Raw genomic sequence first — 22,491 nt, forward strand, 5'->3', positions numbered from 1 at the left:
GATTTTAAGTTTTCAATTAGGATTAGATGGTGCTCCCTTGCACGTCTTGTAGTTGAGACCCTTCTCGCCGCACTTGCTACATGTTACGCAAAATGTTTTTCTTACCTTATCCCTTGAATCAAATCCTCTATTGGATCCTTCTTTCTTTTATGCACCTTTGGCCTACCAATCGGCCTCTTGATGGGTGGAGGATCTGGCTTTATATAACATGTTCTATGCCAATAATCTCCATTAGAAACTGGTTGGATAGACTGTGCATAAGTCAGATGGATGGACTCCATGCAAAGCCATTTGTGCATATAATCTTCTGGCTTGTCATGCTTCTTCCTAATAGCAACAATCACATGAACACAAGGCATTCCTATAATTAAACAATCACATACAATTTTAGAATACATTACTCATTTAACAAGTTTTTAATCAAAGAATAACTAAATCAACCTGTTAGTTGCCACATATTGCATAAACAAGTATGCTTCATCAAATCAACATCAAGTCTTGATATCTTGCAGCTCACTTCAAACCGATTCCTCTCGTTGTCACCTGTCCATTATGTATTCCATCTTTTGTTGGGCTTAATCATTCGACCAAACCTTTTTTGCTGTATCAGAGCAAGCTTCCCAGGATATGCCGATAGTAGAGTGATATGCTTCGTCATTCTCCTCATGACATAATAGCGCAACTCTTCACACATTGTAAGAATGGCCTTCACTCTGTACTTTTCTGTTGTGGCGTTCCAAGATTCATACATATTATTTGTCAAGGAATCAATCTTCGGCCCATGGTTAAGGTAAGCCTTCACCCACACCCTTGGATCAAATCTTGTATGATACTCTCATACCTCCTCATTAATCTTCTTAAGCTTCTCCATAGTCTCTACGAACTCAGGGGGAGTTGAATAGTTTGCACATTCCCAAGCCACATCTCTAACTTGCAGATTCTTAAAATGTTTGATGAAGTTTTTTCACATATGCATCAAATAATTTTGATGTGGTGCCTCTGGCATCACCTCTTTCATTGCTTTAAGAAGACCCTGAAAGTAGCACAATATCATCTTCAAATGAACGAAAAAGCATAAGCAAGTGAAATAAATTATAATTCATTCTAATGAATTTAACAAATTCTAATTTAATACACAAATGATGCTAATGCTAATTCAACCCAAACGAGTGAACTAATTCTAACTAATGCCACGAGTCTGAGAAAAGTGAACTAATGCAATGTAACAATTTCTAATTTCATACACAAATGCACTAATTAAAAAGGTAGAAACAGAACAAGCCTCAATTTCTGTAGCATTAATACAAATAATCTAAATTTCAGAGTACAACAAGCGAACTAGATTTCAAAATACAAGCATAATTTTATAAACTAAATTCTCATAATAGAAGCATAATGAACTAGATTTCAGAACATAACCATAAACAAATAAATTACTAACTTTCGGTTGATCCGACATAAAGTTCCATCCGTGCACACTTGCATTCTCAAGATCTTCTTGTAAAATAGAGTTAAAAATCATTTCCGTGACTCCTTTGTTTCTAATCCGACAATAGCATAAGCAATGGTATAGAAATTATTATTAGCATCTTGTACCATTGCCGAAAGTAACTATCGACTGAAGTACCCTTTTAGAAAGCATCCATCCAAACTTATTAGAGGTCTACAACCACTCTTGAATATATATATATATATATATATATCTTATCAAACACTGGTGGGGACTGTGGAATTGGTATCAGTTTTAAGAGTGCAGTAGATCTAGGATTGCTGCGTAGGAGTTTGAATAGATAATCCCTCAGCTTTTCATATTGCTCACTCTCGCTTCCGACAATTCTATCTCTTGCCTCCTTTAGTGCCTGACGATTAGATTTCTGCTAGTAAAGAATTTTTATAAGAATAATCACGTTGCAAGTATAGTTTCTAAACCAACAGAGAATCCTTTCGTACAAAAGTTTGGTTGTCACAAGTAAGAAAACCCAATAAAATTTATAACCGAAGTATTTAAACCTCGGGTCGTCTTCTCAAAGAATTGCAGGGAAGTATGATTTATTATTGGTTATGGAAAAAGGTGTATTTTTGGGTTTTTGAAATAAGAAACAAATAATTTAAATGGCAAGAAAAATAAATTAATAATTATAAAGAAAACTCTTGGCAAGGTATAAGAACTGAAAATCCCATCCTAGTTATCCTTATCAGGTGTGATGAGAATTGTTATTGCTCCCACTTAGTTAACCCTTATTAAATAAAGGAAAGTCAAGTGGACTAATTAATTTGATTCCTCAAGTCCTAGTCAACTCCTGTGGAAAGACTAGCTTTAGAGGGATCCAAATCAATCAGCAATTCCCAATTTTCAATCAACTGCTGAGTCTGATAACTCATGTGTTACCAATTACTTAACCAAAGCAAAAAGGGAATAAATCTTAAATTAAATTGAAAGCATTATAAATAGAATAAAACAATCATGAATCTGAAATACCTCAAATTATATTAAATAGAATATTCAAATCTAACATGGAAGGATTCACAAGCTAATTTGGCAACTGATAAACCACTATTTTATGGTTTATTTTGTGCTCAATTGAGTGGATTTTATCAACTCTCTACCCACTTATTCATAATATTTGCATGGTTTTATATTTCCTTCCTAATTTTATTCTATAATTGGAAACTTGCTTCCCGAGGCTTTTAATTACCAAAAATTAATTTCCCCTTATCACCATTAGATGCCTTGATATGTGTGTTAAGTGATTTCAGAGATTACAGGGCAGGAATGGCTCAGAGGATGGAAAGGAAGCATGCAAAAGTGGAAGGAATACAAGAAGTTAGAGAAATTGCTAAGCTGTCCAGCCTGACCTCTTTGCACTCAAACGGCTATAAATTTAGCTACAGAGGTCCAAACGATGCGGTTCTAGTTGAGTTGGAAAGCTAACGTCCGGGGTTTCGATTTAATATATAATATGCCATAGTTGCCCTAACGCTAGGCAACGCGAACGCGTGTTCCATGCAGACACGTTGCAGTGACGAAAAACCAGCGTGGCAGATTTCGCAACCAGCAATTTCTGGGTTGTTTCTGACCCAGTTTTTGGCCCAGAAAGCACAGATTGAAGGCTATAAAGTGGGGGAATGCATCCATTCATAAGGAAGCTTTCACATTCACAATTTTAGGAGTAGATGTAGTTTTTAGAGAGAGAGGTTCTCTCCTCTCTCTTAGGATTTAGTTTTAGGATTTAGGATTATTTCTTCTTCATCACAGGTTCAATGTTCTTTTTATTTCTTTTCTCAATTTTATTTATGAACTCTTTATGTTTAGATTGATCTTCTATTATTAATGCAATTCGAGGTATTTTTAGATTTAATTTTGCTTTGCTTTATTTATAAATGCTTTTAATTTAATTTAGATATTTTCCCCTTTTGGCTTTGGTTAAATAATTGGTGACTCTTGAGTTATCAAACTCATTGTTGATTGAAAATTGGAATTCTTCAAGAATTAATTTAAGTTCTAATAACTCTAACTTTTCCCAAGGAAAGACTAGGATCTGAGGAATAAAAATTAATTCATCCACTTAACTTACCTTCATAGTTAGAGGTTAACAAAGTCGGAAAAAAATCTAATTCTCATCACAATTGATAAGGATAACCAGGATAGGACTTCCAGTTTCCATACCTTACCAAGAGTCTATTCTATAATTATTTATTTATTTTATTCTTCTTATCATTCAACATACTGCTTCCTTACTTCCAAAACCCCCAATTTACAAGACTCATAACCAATAATAAGAACACCTTCCTGCAATTCCTTGAGAAGACGACCCGAGGTTTGAATACTTCGGTTATCAATTTATTTAGGAGTTTGTTACTTGTGACAACTAAAACGTTTATATGAAAGGACTTTTGAAGGTTTAGAAACTATACTTGCAATGAGGATTTATCCGCAAATTTCTAGACCACGCAAAAGTTCTCTCATCAAAATGGCGTCGTTGCGGGGGAATTGCAAACGTGTGCCTTATTATTGGTTATTGTAAATATTTGCTTTTTACTTGATTATTTGTTTTTTTTTTATTTTTGCTTTTTCATAAATTAAGAGGTTATTGGTTTTTATTTAGTTATTAAAAATTTTTCAAAAATTTGTTTTTGGTGTTCATTTTGATCTTCAAGTTGTTCTTCGTGTTCATCTTGACCTTCAAGTTGTTCTTAGTTGTTTTCTTCATTTTGATCAAAAAAAAATTTTACATTTGGTGTCATTTTATTGTTTTTCTCTTTCCTTATTAAATTCAAAAATTCAAAATTTAATTTTCAATTTTCTAAATTTAAATCTTTTTCAAAAAAATCATATCTTTTTCAAAATCTTATCTTATCTTATTTCAAAAATCAAATTTCAATATTTAAAATTCAAAATTTCAAATTTAAATTTCAATAACCTTTTAATTTCAATTTGTTTTTATTTTCGTTTTTAAATTTTTATTTGCTATCATGAGTTCTCAGCCCCATCGCTATGAGTCTGGTTACAATTATGTTGCAGGAAGAGGAAATTATCAATTTATTTAGGAGTTTGTTACTTGTGACAACCAAAACGTTTATATGAACGGACTTTTGAAGGTTTAGAAACTATACTTGCAACGAGGATTTATCCGCAAATTTCTAGACCACGCAAAAGTTCTCTCATCAGCAACATAAGTAATTAACAAGTAAAAGCATTAGAGTATCTAAAAGTAGAAGAGAAACATAAATTAAAGGAACATTGAACTTGGAACTTTAGAAAAAGTAGTCTAATCATAATAGAAATCCTAAATCCTAATCCTAATCCTAAATCCTAAGAGAGAGGAGAGAGCCTCTCTCTCTAAAACTACATCTAAAACCTAAATTTGTGAATTATGAATGTTGTATTTTTGTTTGTTGTTTTCATGAATGGATGGATTCCCCCACTTTATAGCCTCTAATCTATATTTTCTGGGCCAAAAACTGGGTCAAAAATAGCTCAGAAACCGCCCCCAGCGATTTCTGGTACGTACAGGTCGCTGCAAAGTCACGCGGAAGCGTCGTCCACGCGTTAGCATGGATTGGGTTTTTGCTATTTCACGCGTCCGCGTGATCCACGCGTGCGCGTCACCGGGCTTCGAGGAAGATATGGCAAATTATATATCGTTGTGAAGCCCCAGACGTTAGCTTTCCAACGCAACTAGAACCACGTTATTTAGACCTCTGTAACTCAAGTTATGGTCGATTTTGTACCAAGAGGTCAGGCTGGACAGCTTTAGCAGTTCCTTCAGTTTCTTGTATTCCTTCTACTTTTGCATGCTTCCTTTCCATCCTCTAAGCCATTCCTGCCCTGTAATCTCTGAAAATACTTAACACACATATCACGGTATCGAATGATAATAAGAGAGGATTAATAATTAGCAATCTAAAGGCCCAGGAAATATGTTTTCAATCATAGCACAAGATTAAGAAGGAAAATGTAAAACCATGCAATTGGTATGAATAAGTGAGTAAAGAATTGATATAAACCACTCAATTGAGCATAAGATAAACCATAAAATAGTGGTTTATCAATCTCCCCACATTTAAACATTAGCATGTCCTCATGCTAAGCTCAAGAGAAGCTATAAAAGTGAAGAGGAATGGTAGAATGTATTAAATGCAACCTATCTATATGAATGCAACTACATGCAAAATGTTTCTACCTACTTGGTTAAAAGTAAACAAATTCCCCAAGAATAAATATGAACTGGATTTCACTAATTCAAATCACAAAATAAAGTACAAGTGGACTTGCAGAAGAAAATAGCTCATGAAAGCCGGGAACAAGGAATCGAGCATCGAACCCTCACTGGAAGTGTATGCACTCTAATCGCTCAGGTGTTTAAGGTTCGATCTCTCAATTCTATACTAATCTTGCTTTCTAAGGATTGCTCTTCATCTAACAATCAACAATGATTTAATGCACAAATACACATATCAAGAGGTCTTTTAAGGGTTGTAATGGGGTTAGGGTCAAGGTAGGATTGTATTTGGCCAAGTGGACTAAAATCTGAATCCTTAATTAACTTAAACTTTCCACCTAACTTTAGACAATCCATGTAATCATAATACCACATCTAACAATCCATTAACCATGTTTTCCACATATTCTTGCATTCTAATTTCAAGTACAGTACATATGCATTGCTTTCACCATTTACTTTGGGGCATTTTGTCCCCTTTTACTTATTTGCTCTTTTTTTTTCTTTTGCTCTCTTTTTTCTTTTCTTTTCTTTTTCTCTTTTTTTTTATTTTTTTATTATTATTTTTTTCTTTTATTTTTTTAAATGCATATGATTAAATTATTGAATGCATGAACATGTAATAAACATTTCTTTCACATTTTCATAAAGATATATAACACCCAATTCTTAAACCAAATGTTTCCAAACTCACTTTTTCCCACACTTAATTCATGAGCACTCTCACTAGTCTAAGCTAACCAAGGATTCATATTAAGGACATTATTATTTTCCGCTTAGAGTTAATGATGTGCTAAAGTAAAGAATAAAAGGGGTAAAATAGGCTCAAATTGATTTGTAAAGGATAATGAAAGGTTAAGGCTATATGGGTATGTAAGCTTAGTGAAACAAGGCCTCAATCACATAAGTGCATGCATATATTAAACAATGGAAATATCGAATCAAGCAAGACAAAGATCACAATTTTAGAGAGAAAAACACACACCAAAAATAAAATATTGGTTGATAAAATACAACCAATCAATTAGGCTCAAAATCTCACTGGTTTTGTGTGTTCGAGCTCTAAACCATGTTCCAGTATAATATTCCTTCAAACAAGTTTAACAAAAAAAGTTTAATTAAAATTAGTGAAATGTTATAAATAGTTTCTTGAAAAAGAAAATATTACTTTAACCAAGTGGTAAAATATGCACAAAATCAAACAAATATGCAATTAAACATGCAAATGCAACAATGAACTAACAAAGAAAATAAAACATTGGTGTTGAGAAGAAGGTGACTAACCTACGGAAGTCGGTATCGACCTCCCCGCACTTAAAGATTGCACCGTCCTCGGTGCATGCTGAGATGTGCAAGTGGACGGGTGGCTCTGCAGTTAGTGCTCTTTTTTTTTTTGTTCCTTTCCTTACCAGTGGTTTCGGAGTAGCTTTCTCTTTATCTTTCTTGGTGGCCATCCTGAAAAAGAAAAAAGAAAGTAATATGTAAAGCTAATGGTTCGAGCAAGGGAGCGAATATTATGGGTGATAATCAATGCACGGTAAAGAAGGATGTCGTTAACACATGGTCTAGACTACATGTGAAAAGTTCATCAAAGGTAATATAGCAAGTGCATGTGATGGTAATTAAATGCAAGATGTTTATTGGCATGCCGGCAAAGGCGTGAGTAGCATAGATCAAGCATTCAATGTCCAAGTTAGATTACCAACCCTTTCAAACTAACAACCTGTTTGTATTGACAATTATATTTAATTAATAAAATATAAAACGAGTTTTGTGAAAAACAGGCATTAGAGTAGTAGAATAGAATAATTTAAAAATAATGCACAATGCCATACGGCTTTTTCACAAACACTTAGCATGCATAGCAAATATGTTATTGAAAGTATTGAATTTTTGAACATGCAAACATCCCTAAAAGAATTGATAATTGTCAAACAACTCCTTAATAATTCACAAGCAATTATAGAAAATAAATAATCACCCAAATAAATTTCTAACACCAATTAAAATAATGCAAAAAGAAAAAGAAAGAAAAAGGAAACATAGATAATAAAAGTAAAAAGAAAAAGAAGAAGAATACATAAAAAAAATAATAATGAAAAAGTAAAAAAGGGAAGAAGAAAAGAAACAACCTTGATGATGATGATAAAGAAAGAGGGAGAAAGTAAAAAGGGAAAAAAGAATAAAGAAGAAAGAAGAAAGAAGAAAGAAATAAGAAGGAAAAGAAAAGATTTAGATTTGGGAAGGAAAAGATAAGATATTAAGCGCTGATCTGGATAAGCTGTGCGTCGCTTGTGACGCGGACGCGTGGGTCACGCGATCGCGTCGATAAGTTCAAGTGACGCGGACGCCTGGGTCACGCGATCGCGTGACCTGATTTGTGCTATTGGCGCGAGTTCAGCCTCGCGTACGCACAACTCTCTGTTTTAAATGCAATTTGCCAAATTTGGGGTGATGCGATCACGTGAATGACCATATTTTGAAAACGACGCAGCCGCGTGGGGCACGCGGTCGCGTGATAGGGCTTGTGCTTCCAGCATCATTCCAACCCTACTCCACCATAACTTGCTACCATACACCCATTTACGTCGATTTTGCAGGACCACGTGGTCGCGTGGGTGATGCGGACGCGTGGGCATGTTTGTGCCTAAGGCACGCCTCCAGCCACGCTTTCACGTGACTCTCTGCTTCTTCTCTTCTTGTTTCTAATGCACTATGACGCAGACGCGTCAGCAACGCTAACACGTCGCGTGCTCTTTTTTTTTATATGTAGAATGCAAATGTAAATACAGAATGCAGATGACTATGCAGAAATTATGAATGAACATTAAGAAAAATAGAATAAAATAAAACTAATAATAAAACAAAACAAAATAAAACTAAGATTGAAGAAGAACAATCATACCATGGTGGGTTGTCTCCCACCTAGCACTTTTAGTTAAAGTCCTTAAGTTGGACATTTGGTGAGCTCCTTGTCATGGTGACTTGTGTTTGAACTCTTCTTGAAACTTCCACCAATGCTTGGACTTCCAATAAGCTCTATCAATACAAAGTAAATTTCTCAAGCTTTCATGTAGTTCTTCACAAGCTTTGAGCTCCCAAAATTGATACTCATATATTCCCGGATCCCAAATCTTGATTCTACACCCATCTTTAAGTTGATCATGATGATTCCATCCGGGTGGTAAGCAATCTGAATTCTCACTAAGGCATTCAAACAGCTTCCTAGACCCATACAATTTAGTATTCTTCCATCCATGATAATTCAGTCGTGAGCTTCCTACCACAATGAATCTAGGATTATGTTGCCAACCACTAATCATCTTCCTCTTACTCTTAACGCCACAAAGAGCTCTAAGTTGACCATCTGTCTCAAGTAAACCATATTCAAGTGGAATGAAAAAGCTAAGGGATATGAATTTTACCCACTTGAATGTTGTGAAGGATGATGGTAACTTAGGTGGAGAGGTCTCCAACAACTTTGGCAAGGTGATTTCAAGCTCCACTCCATTGTGCTCTTTGACAACTTCCACCTCTTTGCAAACTTCTTCAATTTCAACCTCTTCCTCTTGGTAGCTTTCTTCCAATTCAATATCTTCTTCATTACTTACCAAGGGCATGGGAGGTTGTGCTTCTTCTTTAATCTCCATGTCTAGTCCAATGGGAGAGGATTCAATTGTAGGTAAGGCTTCATCAATGCTCGAATCCATCTCTTGATCAACCTCTTCAAAGTCTTCAATCATGATATGATTTGGAGGTTGTACATCCTCTTCAACATCAAATTCAAACGTCTTGGAAGGAGGTTCTATGACTGGACTTTTCCATGGAGGTTCTACATCTCCCAAGTCTTCAACCACTTCTTCCTCTTCAATAATTACTGCTTTGTCCAGTTGTTTTAGTATAAAATCGTACTCATCCTTGATGATTTTCTTTCCATGATAACTCATTTCAAATATTCCTTCATCTTCAAGGGTCTCTCCTATCTCCACATTTTGGGCTTCCTCTTGCTCTAAGACAAAATCAGACTCCTCCTTGATGTCTTCCTTCACTAATTCTTCAACCACTTCTTCGACTTCAAGGGTCTCTACTACCTCCACCTATAGGGCCTCCTCTAGCTTCTTATGAAGTATGGATTTGCGAAGATGATTCCTTCTTTCTTGTTCCATATCAATAGCATAACTGGGATCATCTTGCTCTTGAATTGATGGATGTGGGTGCTCTTCCATGGAGGGTGGTGATGGGATGGGAAGATTATTATGTGGTTGAAAAGGAAGCGCATGAACTTGAGGGTTGAATATTGGAGGTAGAGGGTTGGTCCATGCGGGATATAAGATTTTGGAGTGTAGAGGTGAGACCAATGATATTAGAGATGAGTGTGTTGTTATCCAATGGAGGTTGGGGTGGATAGGAGGGTTCATTTGTTGGGAGAGAGGGCTCATAATACGGAGGTGGTTCTTCTTGATAAGGATATGGAGATGGTGGATATTGAGGTGGTGGTTTTGGGTGTGGTTCATGTGGTGGTTGGTGTGGTGGATGTGGGTTAGGGTCATATGGGGGTGTTTGGTGGTAAGGTGCTTGTGAGTATGGTGGTTCAAAGGTATGTTGGGGAGGCAGTTTATAAGCATTTGGCGGGGCTTGTTGGTAACTACAAGAGGGTCCACCATATTCATCATCTTGGTACGCTCTCTAGAATGGCTCTCGACCATAGTAATTTGGTGGAGGTGGTTTGTCATGAAAGAGTCCACCATAACTATTGTCTTAGCATGCATTGTAGGATGGTCGTTGTCCATGGTATCTTGGAAGGTGTTGTTACCGAAAGGGTTGATCAGATCCTCGTGACTCCTTCCACCTTTGATTGTTTTGACTTTGATGCATGTTCCTGTTATAGCTTCCATTCCTTACAACATTAGAACCAAACTTAAAGCGACGGGGGTGAGAACTCATAGTAACTAATAAAAATTAAAAACAAAAATAAAAATAAATAAACAAACAAAAAAAATATTTACAGTAACCAATAATAAGGCACACGTTTGCAATTCCCTGGCAACGATGCCATTTTTTGACGATCTGATTTCTGCTAGTAAAGAATTTTTATAAGAATAATCACGTTGCAAGTATAGTTTCTAAACCAACAGAGAATCCTTTCGTACAAAAGTTTGGTTGTCATAAGTAACAAAACCCAATAAAATTTATAACCGAAGTATTTAAACCTCAGGTCATCTTCTCAAGGAATTGCAGGGAAGTATGATTTATTATTGGTTATGGAAAAAGGTGTATTTTTGGGTTTTTGAAATATGGAACAAATAATTTAAATGGCAAGAAAAATAAATTAATAATTATAAAGAAAACTCTTGGCAAGGTATAAGAACTGGAAATCCCATCCTAGTTATCATTATCAGGTGTGATGAGAATTGTTATTGCTCCCACTTAGTTAACCCTTATTAAATAAAAGAAAGTCAAGTGGACTAATTAATTTGATTCCTCAAGTCCTAGTCAACTCCTGTGGAAAGACTAGCTTTAGAGAAATCCAAATCAATCAGCAATTCCCAATTTTCAATCAACTGCTGAGTCTGATAACTCAAGTGTTACCAATTACTTAACCAAAGCAAAAAGGGAATAAATCTTAAATTAAATTGAAAGCATTATAAATAGAATAAAATAATCATGAATTTGAAATACCTCAAATTATATTAAATAGAATATTCAAATCTAACATGGAAGGATTCATAAGCTAATTTGGGAACATAAGTAATTAACAAGTAAAAGCATTAGAGTATCTAAAAGTAGAAGAGAAACATAAATTAAAGGAACATTGAACCTGGAACTTGAGAAGAAGTAGTCTAATCATAATAGAAATCCTAAATCCTAAGAGAGAGGAGAGAGCCTCTCTCTCTCTCTCTAAAACTACATCTAAAACCTAAATTTGTGAATTATGAATGTTGTATTTTTGTTTGTTGTTTTCATGAATGGATGGATTCTCCCACTTTATAGCCTCTAATCTGTGTTTTCTGGGCCAAAAATTGGGTCAAAAATAGCCCAGAAATCGTCCCCAGCGATTTTTGGTATGTACAGGTCGCTGCAAAGTCACGCAGAAGCGTCGTCCACGCTTTAGGGTGGATTGGGTTTTTGCCAGGTCACGCGTCCGCGTGATCCACGCATGCGCGTTGCCTGGCTTCGGGGCAGCTATGGCAAATTATATATCGTTGCGAAGCTCCGGACGTTAGCTTTCCAACGCAACTGGAACCGCGTCATTTGGACCTCTGTAACTCAAGTTATGGTCGATTTAGTACCAAGAGGTCAGGCTGGACAGCTTTAGCAGTTCCTTCAGTTTCTTGTATTCCTTCTACTTTTGCATGCTTCCTTTCCATCCTCTAAGCCATTCCTGCCCTGTAATCTCTGAAAACACTTAACATACATATCATGGTATCGAATGATAATAAGAGAGGATTAATAATTAGCAATCTAAAGGCCCAGGAAACATGTTTTCAATTATAGCACAAGATTAAGAAGGAAAATGTAAAACCATGCAATTAGTATGAATAAGTGAGTAAAGCATTGATATAAACCACTCAATTGAGTATAAGATAAACCATAAAATAGTGGTTTATCAGTGCCCTCTAAACTATCTTATTATGAAGATGTATGCCAAACTCATCTTTCAGAAAATCAGTAGCCTCCTTCCTAGTCATTTGAGGATGGATAGTTAGCCATTTTTCAATTTTTTTGCTCAGCCAGTGTTGGTCAGTAGCATTACTGCCCATGTCCCTTGCACATGTATACTCAGATTTAAAAGTTTTAACCTGGAACCACCTAAGAGAATTATTGTAGGATACATGTACAACCCATGGACATTCTTCTCCTTTGCAGCTCACCCGAACCCTTTCTTTATCGTTTTTAATCCGCTGAAACTCCTTACCCTCAGATATGAACAAGTCCTTCACTACTTCTTTAAAACCATCAAGAATTGCGGACATGGTGCCTACTTCAAAGTGGCTGACAAACCCCAATTTGAGGATTTATCTTGTGATGATTTCAGGGGTTTTATCAATGATTCCACACACTTTCTATATGAAAATACAAGATATTGCATTCCTTTCCTAGTTTCGCCTCATGAATGAAAACATGCTTATTTCGCACTAAAATGGATGCATTCTTAATCTTCTCTTGATGCCATTCGATGCCGTGACTTGTGTGTTAAGTGGTTTCAGGATATAGAGTAGGAATGGACCGAAAGAGAGAAGGAAGGTGGGTACAAAGTAAGGAAGCATGAGGATTAAGCTTTGGAAATCTCCGCATGGGCGCGTGCGCGCACCTTGCGCGCCCGCGCGGATAAGGCAACATGGAGCCAAAGCCAAGAGCCGGGTTGAGAAGCGGCTAAGCCAGGATCTTCATGGGCGCGCACGCGTACATCACGCCTCCGCGCACATTACAAGACGTCTCAGCGGCGCGTGCGCGTGCCTTGCGCGTGAGCGCCGATTTGCGAATATGATTTTTTAAGAAGTCACGTGACTTAGGCGTGGAGGCAGTTAAGGATCCCACTCTTGGAGAAACACCTTGGCGGGAAAAGCTTAAGAAGACCAAAGGAACAAGGGTTAAGGACACTTTTAGTTCATTTTTCTAGATCTAGATATTTTTTTCCTTTTTTGGAGAGAGGAGAGAGTTAGTTACACTTTTTGGGAGAAGAAGAGGGAGATTCCAAGCTTCACTAGGGTTCATCCTCATCTAATTTCTGAATTTTCAATGACTTTTTGGTGAGATCCATTGCAATTCTCACTCCACTTTGTTCATGTCATAGATTTTCTTCTCCAATTTCAAGTAGTAGATACAATTGATCAATTCTCATAGATCTAGAATTCAACTTTGTGATTTTGGATTTCATCTCTATTTTGGATTTTCATTGCTACTCTTTGAGATTTGTTGTTAGATCTTTGTGTTGCAATACTTTCAATTTGACTTTCCCTCTCATTTCACTATGACTTGCCTTCTTGCTCATCACATGTTTGATAAAATGATAACACTAGTTATGGAGTAGAATTTTCACACTTGGCATAGGGTTTGGTCCTTGGAAGAAGTTGAATAGTTGTATCAATAGTTGATTTGGAATTAGGGATTGCTAGTTGGCTTGGAGTGCACTAAAGCTAGATTCCCATAAGGTGAAGCTAGGACTTGTGACTCAAGTTGATTGCTCTCATTTGACTTCCCTCTATACCTAGGGGATAACTAAATGAAGCAAGGCCTAATTGTCGTCAACATTGAATAGACTATAAGGATGGAATTTCTAATGCCAACCCTAAGCCAAGTCTTTTGATAATTGATTGTTTGTCCCTCATTACTTTGCTAAAAAAAAAACCCTCAAGAATTCCAACAAGGCTTACTAAACCAATAAGATGCACACTTTGGCAATTCCAAGGGAGAACGACTCGGGAGAATAGTACTCTCGGATATAGATTGTAGATTTGTTTGATGAAGGATTTTGCGTCGGTTTAGACTATACTACGATTGATCATTTGATAATTTCTATACCGGCAAAAATTCATTTGTCAAAATGGCGCCGTTGCCGGGGATTTTGCTTAGTGTGCCATGTTATTGTTTTGGATTAAGCGTGTATATATGTACATAGTTGCACTTCATTGTAAATTGCTCAATTGACTAACTCCTCATCGTTACAATGAATTCCATTTCCCCTTCATTGCATGACGCGTTCACAACCGAATCCGAGCTTAGCCCCTTTTGACCCGGAAATAGAACGAACTTTGTTTCATATTAGACAAGCTCGGAGGTGGCTAAGATTTGGAAAAGGTGAAGAGGTTTTCACCACCTCAACCACCTTACTAGAAGTGAACATTGAACCGTCACTCAAAGAAGGCATTAATCATACTCCCGTCAATCTCACTAACAATTCTTCTTTTGTTTTAGGTACTAATACCATGGACGCTCCAAGGAGAGTTACCATCAAGGAAGCGGGTGCACCGGATTATGTCCTTCAACCCCTTCATGTAACTCACCCCAATTTGAATGCGAATTTTGAATTGAAGACCGCTTTGATCAACCTCCTACCCAAGTTTCACGGGCTTCCCGCACAAGACCCTATTCGACATCTCAAGGATTTCCATCGCATATGCTCGACTACTAGACGGGAAGGGTCCGATGAAGTTGCTATATGGTTGTTTGCTTTCCCTTTCTCTCTTGAGGACAAGGCCAAAGAATGGTTCTACACTCTCTCTAGTGAAGTTACCTCCGATTGGGACCTACTTAGAAGGGGGTTCTTGGATAAATTCTTACCCCCGGAAAAGATGGATAGGCTAAGGAAGGAAATGTCTTGTATTGTGCAAGGTGAGACGGAACCACTATATGAGTATTGGGAACGGTTTCGCAAGCTACTAGATGCGTGCCCTAATCACATGCTCGACACTCAAGTATTGCTTGGATACATATGTCAAGGGATGCGAGAGCAAGATAGAACCCTCTTGGACACTTCTAGCAATGGCTCTTTGTCCAAATATAAAACCGCGGAGGAGGCATGGCAACTTATTATTGACTTAGCCGAATCCAATCAACATATGAGGCGAAGAGTCAACCGTCCAAGGACCGTGAACGAGGTATCAACTAGTAGTGAAGCTACCGCTCTAACTCAATCCTTGAATGAGATGACATCCGTCTTGAGGCAACTCCAATTGAACCAACAACAACCACAACAACCTCAATCATATCAACAACAACCTCCACCACCTCAACAACACAACCAACAATTGGTCCCTCAAAGAGTATGTGGCATTTGCTCTTGCTACTCTCACTACACGGATGAGTGCCCAAACCTTCAAGAAGACAACACCTTGGCGGCCACCCATAATTTCTATGACCGCCCTAATCAAGGGTACTACCAAGGAGGTAATCCTAACCAAGGGCACCCTTATCAAGGAGGAGGCTACAACCAAGGAAGTGGACACAATAATCAAAATTGGAAAGACAATCATCAACAAGGGAATAGGGACAACAACAACAATGGAGGAGGTCAAAGATGGAATAACAACTCGCAAAATTTCTCACAAAACCGACCATACAACTTACAAAATCAACCATACAATCAACAAAACCCACAAAGAAACTACCAAACATATCAACCACCACATCAAAGACCACCACCCAACCAATCACAAACTCCTCAACTCACATACGCAACCACCCCCTCCAACCAAGACGAAACACTCCGGACCATTATCCAAGGCCAAAAGGAATTACAAAACACACTTGCTTCCGGCCTCACCGGCCTCACTTCTACACTACAAACTCTTCTTGCACGCATGGACACACCATCGACCCCCACTCCTCAACCCCCAATCCAAAGTGTCATTCCCTCTCAACCTCAACCAAATCCAAAAGGGGGCATCAATGCCATCACCCTTAGATCCGGTACACAACTAAAAGAAAAGGAAGCAAAGGACCCAAGTCCTATCACAACCACCCAAGAGGAAGAGAGAATAGATATAGAAGAGGTAGTGGAAGAGGAGACACCACAAGCCATAGTTGAGGATGAAGCCCAACCAACAAGGGAGACAACCAAGACCAAAAGAACCTTGGAAGAAGAAATTGCTCAACCACTTCCATTTCCAACACTTGCAAAGAAAGCCAAAAAGCGCATGGAACTCGACCCCAAAATGGTAGAAATGTTCAAGAAAGTTGAGGTAATCATCCCCCTCTTTGATGCCATCCATCAAGTTCCTAGATATGCCAAATTCCTCAAGGATTTATGCATAAACAAGGATAGAATTCTTGAATTAGAAACCATCCCATTGGGGAGTTCTATTTCCGCTTTGATGGGAACATTACCGGAGAAGTGTGATGACCCGGGCCCTTGTATGGTCACTTGCACCGTCAATGGAGTTCAATTTAGAGATTGTATGTGTGACCTCGGAGCATGTGTTAGCATCATGCCGCTCTCCGTTTATCGGGTATTGAACTTGCCCCCACTAAAAAGGTCGACGGCAAGATTTGTCCTAGCGGATAAAAGCATAATAACCGTAGCGGGTGTTGCGGAAGATGTATTGGTGAATATAAAAGGGTTGGTGTTTCCGATTGACTTCTATGCCCTTGAAATGCCGTCAAGCGAAACCGAGAGAGCATCATCTATCCTACTTGGAAGGCCATTCTTGAGGACTTCTAGATTTAAGCTTGATGCTTACTCGGGGAACTACTCATTTGAAATAGATGGGAGAATTGTAAGCTTTAGCCTAGAGGAAGCAATGAAGCATCCACCGGAGAACCACTCTTTATTTCGGTGTGACCCAATCGACAACATAGTGGCCGAAGTGCATCTTGCAAGACTAGATGAGAAGTGCATGGTCGAAGAAGCAAATGAAGAGTCAAGCGAACTAAATACCACACATCATACAAGCCATCCGGAGACTCAAACTTCAAGGAATGACAAGAAGATGGAATTGAAGCCACTACCACCTCACTTAAGGTATTCATACCTTGATGAAGCCCAAAAGCTACCCGTGATAATTGCACAAGAGTTAACTCCTCAACAAGAAGAAAAATTGCTTAATGTATTGAGGAAAAACAAAAGGGCAATTGGGTGGAGTTTGGCGGATCTCGTGGGAATAAGCCCCCAAGTGTGCGAGCACCGCATATTTCTCGAAGAAGGAGCAAGACCGGTCCGACAACCTCAAAGGAGACTTAACCCAACCATTCTTGAGGTGGTAAAGAAAGAAGTCACTAAGCTACTTGAAGCGGACATCATCTATCCTATCTCGGATAGTGAATGGGTAAGCCCGGTCCAAGTAGTGCCAAAGAAGTCCGGAGTGACAACAATCAAAAACGAAAGTGGTGAACTTATAGCAACAAGAGTGCAGAATTCTTGGAGAGTATGCATAGACTACCGAAGATTGAATGCGGCCACAAGAAAAGATCACTTTCCACTACCATTTATCGATCAAATGCTTGATCGGTTAGCCGGTAAATCATACTATTGTTTTCTTGATGGCTACTCCGGATACTTCCAAATTCATATTGCTCTAGAAGACCAAGAAAAAACCACATTTACCTGCCCCTTTGGAATGTATGCTTACAAGCGTATGCCATTTGGCCTATGCAATGCACCGGCAACGTTTCAAAGATGCATGATGAGCCTATTTGCGGACTTCCTAGAGCAATCGATGGAAGTTTTCATGGATGATTTTAGTGTGTATGGTGAGTCATTTGAGCATTGCTTAGGTAACCTTGAAAAAGTCTTAGAAAGATGCACCAAAACAAACCTTGTCTTAAATTTTGAAAAATGTCATTTCATGGTCAAACAAGGCATTGTTTTGGGACACATAGTATCAAAGGAAGGCATCTCCGTAGATCCGGCAAAGATAAATGTCATATCCAGTTTACCTTACCCCTCCTCCGAGAGGGAAGTCCGTTCTTTTCTTGGACATGCAGGATTCTACCGGAGATTCATCAAGGACTTTAGCAAGGTGGCCTTACCTCTCTCTCGATTACTACAAAAAGACACCGAATTTGAGATGAGCAAGGAATGTATGGAAGCATATGACAAACTCAAGATAGCATTGACACAAGCCCCTATTGTACGAGGACCCAATTGGACTCAACCCTTTGAAATCATGTGTGATGCTTCGAATTATGCGATAGGAGCCGCGTTAGCACAACGCGAGGGTAAGATTCCCTATGTCATAGCTTATGCTTCCAAAACATTAGACGGAGCCCAATCCAACTACACTACTACCGAAAAGGAACTTCTAGCTATTGTTTTTGCCTTGGACAAGTTCCGAGCCTATCTTCTTGGTTCCAAGGTAGTAGTGTACTCGGATCACGCGGCACTAAAGTACTTGTTGGCAAAAAAGGAATCCAAACCGAGATTAATTCGTTGGGTGCTCTTATTACAAGAATTTGACTTGGAAATCAAAGATAGGAGCGGTGCCCAAAACCTAGTGGCGGACCATTTAAGTCGCCTCGAACACACAAAAGGCGACACCACTCCTATCAATGACTCCTTTCCTTTAGATGCTTTGCATGCAATCTCGGAAGTGGTTCCTTGGTATGCCCCAATAGCAAACTATTTGGTTTCACGCACTTTCCCTCCCAATCTCGACAAAAACAAAAAGGATAAGCTGAAAAGCGAACCCAAATACTATGTTTGGGATGATCCCTATTTGTGGAGGTGTGGAGCGGACCAAATAATGCGACGGTGCATACCTCAAACCGAATTCCAAGCAATCTTGGACGCTTGCCATGCTTCCGAAGGAGGTGGTCACTACAGACCCCAAAGAACGGCAAGAAAAATCCTTGATTGCGGATTTTGGTGGCCAACTCTTCTCAAAGATGCTTCTCTCTATTGCAAATCTTGTCCCCAATGTATTAGGTTTGGAGATATTTCCAAGAAGGACGAAATTCCCCAACAAAATATGCTTTTTTGCGAAATCTTTGACATATGGGGAATCGACTTCATGGGACCATTTCCAAATTCCAATGGCTTCCTTTACATCTTGCTAGCTGTCGATTATGTGTCAAAATGGGTGGAGGCAATCCCCACCCGAACGGATGACGCTAATGTTGTGTATTCTTTTGTGAGGAACAATATCATTTGTCGCTTTGGCGCCCCAAGAGCAATCATAAGTGACCAAGGATCCCACTTTTGCAACAAAAGAATAGACGGCCTCATGAGAAAATATGGCATCATCCACAAAGTCGCCACGGCTTACCACCCTCAGACAAACGGCCAAGCCGAAGTCTCTAACCGGGAAATCAAGCATGTGTTAGAAAGGATTGTAAAGCCGAATAGGAAAGATTGGAGCATTAAACTCTCCGAAGCACTGTGGGCCTACCGAACGGCTTACAAGACACCCATTGGCATGAGCCCCTTCCGGCTTGTATATGGTAAAGCATGTCACTTACCGGTGGAGATTGAACACAAAGCTTATTGGGCCGTAAAGGAGTGTAATATGAGCTTGGGTGGAGCCGGAGTAGAGAGAAAGCTTCAATTGGCGGAATTAGAATGTTTGAGATTGGAAGCTTACGACAACTCTAGACTCTATAAGGAAAAGTTGAAAGCCATCCATGACAAGAACATTAGGAGAAGAGAATTCCAACCCGGTGACCTAGTCCTTCTCTACAATTCAAGGTTGAGATTACTACCCGGAAAGCTTAGATCAAGGTGGGATGGGCCATACCAAGTGGAGAAAGTAGAACCTTATGGAGTCTACCACTTGCGCCACCCATCAAACCCGGACATCTTCAAGGTAAACGGTCACCGTCTCAAATTGTATCATGGTGAGCAAAGAAAGAACGCCAGGGAAATTGAAGTGTTCCTCTTGAGGGATGCAACTCTTGAACAAACACTATAAGCCACTGAAAGTCCAACTTAAGGACGTTAAACAAAAGTGCTAGGTGGGAGACACCCCACCATGGTAAGATCTTCCTTTGAGATTTGTACATAAACACTTGACTTCATGTTTGTACATAGACACTTCACTTCATTTGTTGACTTCCCTGATAGTTTACCAAGCAAAATGCCCTGCTATAGTGCTTAAGTGGCTGTATGGGGGGGGGTTTTGAAATGTCAAAACTAGTGTAAACACTTGCAAATTTAGAAAACACCACCCCTCTGCGCATGCGCGCACTTGGCGCGTCCGCGCATATGGGCGAAATCTGCCAATCGGCGCGCAAGCGCACTGTGCGCGTCCGCGCCGATTGCCTTGCTACCCTCCTAGTACATTCTACAGAGAGTTAAGCCTCTCTCAAGCCTACACTAAGCCACCAGCCCAGCACCTTTGCCGCGTGCGCGCACCTGGCGCGCACGCGTCCACATAAGGCAAGCACGAAATGTGCGCGCGCGCCGCAGCCGCGCACGCGCCCCTTTCTTCTACACCCCTCTCTGGGCCAATTCACAGAGAGTTGAGCCCCCTCCAGGCCCCTCTCATGCCTGCGGCACAACCACGAGGACGCGCGCGCGCACTGTGCGCGCGCGCGCCAAAAAGAACTGAAGCCATCTCTGGTACTTCGTCCAGAGAGTTATGCCACCCCTGTGCCTCTCCTGCGCCGCCAGCCCAAGCGTATGGACGCGCACGCGCACTGTGCGCGCGCGCGCCCCTAGTCCACCTCACTTCCCGCGCAAGCGCACACTGCACGCGCACGCGCCGGTGATCGACGCCCTCTTTAAACAAAAAAAAAGGGCACACTCATCCCTTCATTCTCATTCCACTTCTCTTCTTCTTCCATATCCTTCTCCATCTCACAAGGTATTATACTAGACTCCCTCTTAGTCCATTAATCACTCATTTAGTTGCACCATCTTTTAGGTAGCTTCTTTCTTCTTTTTCTTCTCTCTTCCCTCCTTCTCTAGTTGCTCCCTTGGGATGTCTCTGCTCCCTCTTCTCTCTCAATCCAATTCTTCATGAGCATTTGGGTCTCAAACTAACTTACATGCATAGATGAATGGTGTTGCTTTATTTTCTTGCAATTAATATGCACTATAATCATTAATAATGGATTGTGGAATGTTACATTGCTCCCTCTTTCACATAATCAAATACTACTTCATGGATGCACGCCAAGTGTTCGATGAAAGACACACTTGAATTTTGGACTTATTGTGACTACCTTGCCTCTCAACCAATCACTTTTGAGTGCATCCCCACTTTCCACAAACCATTCATCCCCATTTTCTTCGCTTGCCTTCCATTTATGGTCCCTAAGGGTGTGTGCTTCTCATGCTTCTTCCTTGCATGCTTAAACTACCCTTGCACCACATGAAAATTTTTTGCCTTGCTCTTCACACATTATCCTAGTTACATGTTGCAGCTGTCATGTAACGAAGATACCCATATTCTATGGCATAACTTTCATTACATAGAGCTCATGTATCTCCACTTCTTTGGGTTTGATATTTTTCCTTTCTTGCTTCCACAGGATGGTCATCAAAAAGGACAAGGGGAAAGGCCCCAAGAAGCCAGTTTCCAATAAAGTGCGCCAAGAACTAACGGCCAAGCCCCTCCTGAAGAAGACTAAGGGCCCCGTTGACGTTCTAGAGAAGGACAACCCTCCTAAGGATTCAAACAAGTTTCCCAACCGTTACTGCGAACTTGTCTACTCCAGAATGATTGAAAGGAATTACCATCCGGAACCCCTCCTAGTCTTACCGGCTCACCTCAGTCCGATTGTGATGCCACACATTGACCGGAGGCATTGGAGGTTCCTCTTAAGGCAACCAACGGAGGCCAATCTCTCTTGGGTGGTAGAATTCTACTCCAACTTCCACTCACCTCATCTCACATCAATATTTGTGCGCCGAAAATAAGTGTCGGTCACAGTGGAAACCATCCGAGAAGTCCTTGGGGTTGAACCATCAATGGATGCATATGACGCCTACCACGAAGTCTTGGCTACATGCGTTGACCGCGCATTCGATTGGAGTGCGATCCTCCGCGTCATTGCTTTACCCGACGCATATTGGATTCGGGGGACCATAAAGCGAAGACCCAAGGGTTTAGATGTCCGCCACCTCACCCAAGAAGCCACGGCATGGGCCCAAATTCTAGCTCACTACGTGCTCCCGAGCACGCATGGGTCATCCATCACCGCCGAGCTTGCCTTATTGATATGGTGCATCTTGACCGAGAAACCGGTCGACGTTCCGCGTGCCATCCGCCAATCCATGGGGCGCATTCATGCCAAGGGAAATCTACCATTCCCCGCTTTAGTGACGGCATTAGTTACGAAAGCCGGCGTCAACCGGGAGACTAAAGATAGGCGAACCTCAATACCGGTT

This window comes from Arachis ipaensis, chromosome B4 (assembly GCF_059453495.1).
Source record: "Arachis ipaensis isolate K30076 ecotype BB chromosome B4, ASM5945349v1, whole genome shotgun sequence".
NCBI classification, from domain to species: Eukaryota; Viridiplantae; Streptophyta; class Magnoliopsida; order Fabales; family Fabaceae; genus Arachis; species Arachis ipaensis.